The sequence below is a fragment of the Austrofundulus limnaeus genome, unplaced genomic scaffold, assembly GCF_001266775.1.
Source record: "Austrofundulus limnaeus strain Quisiro unplaced genomic scaffold, Austrofundulus_limnaeus-1.0 Scaffold33, whole genome shotgun sequence".
NCBI classification, from domain to species: domain Eukaryota; kingdom Metazoa; phylum Chordata; class Actinopteri; order Cyprinodontiformes; family Rivulidae; genus Austrofundulus; species Austrofundulus limnaeus.
The window spans coordinates 1,266,758-1,269,677 of NW_013952435.1; the positions used below are offsets into that span (position 1 = coordinate 1,266,758).

Consider the following 2,920-nt stretch of genomic DNA (forward strand, 5'->3'; position numbering starts at 1 on the left):
AAAAAAAAAAAAAAGACAGAGAGAGAGGTGTTGCGGCATGTTTCGTGGCGAGACGCAGAGTCTAAACAGCTTAATTGTCGGGGTTCTCGTTTTCACAAACTGCGTTACGGTTGTGAAGGTAAGCACTCGCAGTATGCGGCGCCTGAGCCAACAGAAACCGAACCCACCAATTATCGTTTGATTAGCACAGGAAGGGCTGTAGGTGGATGATACATGTGTTTATGCAACACGTCAGGCCCGGTCGAGTCAACACTTGTTTGACAGCGTTTTGTGTTTTACAAGATAAAAAACGTCATTTAAAAAAAGTAATAAAACAAAAGCTGGGTTTGTCTCGCGGATCCTGCAGCCAGAACCAACTTCATCAATCAAACCTGTGAGGCCAAAGTTTATACCAAAGATCTGGACGAGAAGCTTTAAGCTGTCCTCGTTACGTTGCACTAATGTTCTCTTACCTTTTGTTTTCTGTCACTGTTTGGTCTGAATGTGAAACTTGWTGAATTTATGGTGCGTTTGCAACAGAAAACAGATGTTTGGATCGTTTCCTTGTTTATATTTCTTGATGGATTAATAAAGATTTTATTGTTATCAACGTTATAGTGATGTGACGCGCATGTGTTGGATTTAGACTGATAAAAGAGGGAACGGAGTCAAAGTAGACATTCAAATCTTTCCTTTTCACATTTAAACCATTCATTTGGAATCTTTATAAAGTGGAACTACAATACTTTGGTCTGMATTCCTCAACTTTTACCAGCCCCTCTTTCACCACTTTTCTGGTGCGTGTCTCTGACGTTCGCGAACGATCTGAATCTTCTGAGTGGCTCTTTACAACGAACGATAGGAGCCGAGTCTCAGGCAGTAACGAGCCATTTGTAGTTTTATTTCTTTTATTCCTCATAATTTTTATTTTTCAAACTTAAATCGCTCCTGCTTAGCTTTTTCACGGAAAACAGGCAGAGCGGTGGAGTACAGAAGCTCTCGAGGGAAGTGGGGGTTTCCGCTTGACAAACACATGGTTCCACCTACGTGACTGGATGACGTCATCACGTATTTCTTTATGTGATGACGTAACTCGTTCAAAATCGAACGGCTCTTTTGAAYGGCTCTATGAAACAAGCAGCTCCCCAAGATCCGGATCCCTTCAAAGAGCCATTTATCCCATCTCTAGTCTCAAAGCAGCCGGTTGTGTTACTGTTCCTTTAAGGAGCTTCAAGCCCCGCCCCCCTCCAGCTTCCAGACCAGTCCACTCCCGTYTGAGAGAGGGGCGAAGAAATGTTTTATTTAGAAATCATTTAAAAGATGTCAACAAGGGAACGCTTGTCCATCCGGCGTGTTGGAGCCAGAGTCTGATCCAGAACCAGAATCTGACCCAATTTGGGCTCAATTTTGGCTTTTTTTTTTTGTTTCCATCTAAAATCCATTTGATTCAACAATAAGATATTTTCCTAACAATACAAACGAACACGGGAAGTCGAGCTTTCTTTTAGCCATCTTCAGCAGAAGTGGCAGAACCGTTCGGTCCTGGCGCTGGAAGCAGGGGCAGCAGCCGGACCTGCGGGTGGCGGGTCCCCTCAGAGACCCGTCTGCCCTCACCAGCTTCTTTTGAACTTCAGATCCAAAATGTGCTGCACTTATTGGAATGGCATGTAGCTGCTGTTCTGAAAGGGGGGTGGGGGGGGTCTCTGCTACGCCTTTGATGTCCACCACTGCGTCCAAAAACAGGCCAGCCACTCTCACCGGCCGCTCTCTGTTTCCCATTTAGGCTGAGATTTTTCTGACTCCGGGACGGGAGTTTTGAAGTGAAGGCAGACAAAGCACAGACTTAGGTGGTTTGGACAGCTGTGCTCTGCTTTGAGTAAAAAAAAACAACAATGAACTTAGCAGAGAGAATAAAGAAGCAGACCAAAGTTTTATCAGGGTTTAATCATTTGTGTGTTTAGCTCTTCCTATTTGACTCCATTAGTGAAAGGCAAAGTTCTAAAAACACATCTTTGTGTGATCTGTTAGCTCTATCGTTGGGGGCAGTAATAAAGAGATATTCCTGGTCTTTTTCTGGGGCTGGGTAAAGGGTAAAAACGGTGTTTGTTTCATCCTATTTKTGTAGCTGCTCCTGTAATTCTCCTGAGATTTAGAAAAGCCACTCAGAGCCGGTTTGTCGGTTCTTGACAGGACGAGCTGAGAGAGGAGAGGAGCACAGGTTTAATCTCAGACTTTCCTCCAGGATTGATGCTGGAAGCCGACTGGCCAGTAGAGATGGGTTTACGGCTCTTTGAAGGGAGCCGGATCTGGAGGATCTGTTCCAAAGAGCCACGTGGTCCAGCAGGTGATGTGGTGATGGCATTGCCCCACCATCACCCACATTTCATAGACTTCTGTAATATTTTACCTCAAAATGTTTTCTATAAAACTGGATGAGAGGGGTCTTTTTAACTTGTCCTACATTCAGAGGTGGGTACCGTACCCAAAAGTTGTGCTCAAGTAAGAAAACTGTTTTACTCAAAAGTTAAAATTAGCCGTCCAAGAAATCACTTATGAAAGTAAAAAAGTATTTTGTTAAGAGTGTGCCTCCTAATTCAAGACCATGGTCTTGAGCCGGAAAAGGGTAGGGTGCCTTCTCCGGGTCGGGGAGGAGGTTCTGCCCCAAGTGGAGGAGTTTAAGTAACTTGGGGTCTTGTTCACGAACAAGGGAAGAAAGGAGCGGGAGATTGACAGGCAGATTGGTGCTACATCTGCAGTGATGCGGGTGCTGAACCGGTCTGTCGTGGTGAAGAGGGAGTTGAGCCAGAAGGCGAAGCTCTCGGTTTACCGGTCGATCTACGTTCCTACCCTCATCTATGGTCGCGAGCTTTGGGTAGTGACCGAAAGAATGAGATCGCGGATACAAGCGGCCGAAATGAGTTTCCTTCGCAGGGTGTCTGGA

At 45.2% G+C, this 2,920-nt stretch overlaps 1 protein-coding gene across 1 annotated transcript in view; it reads left to right on the forward strand.

The window, feature by feature from the left end:
- Positions 1 to 2,920, forward strand: part of sptlc3 (serine palmitoyltransferase, long chain base subunit 3) — a gene marked incomplete in the record, with an annotated part of 37,863 nt that overhangs the window by 28,750 nt on the left and 6,193 nt on the right.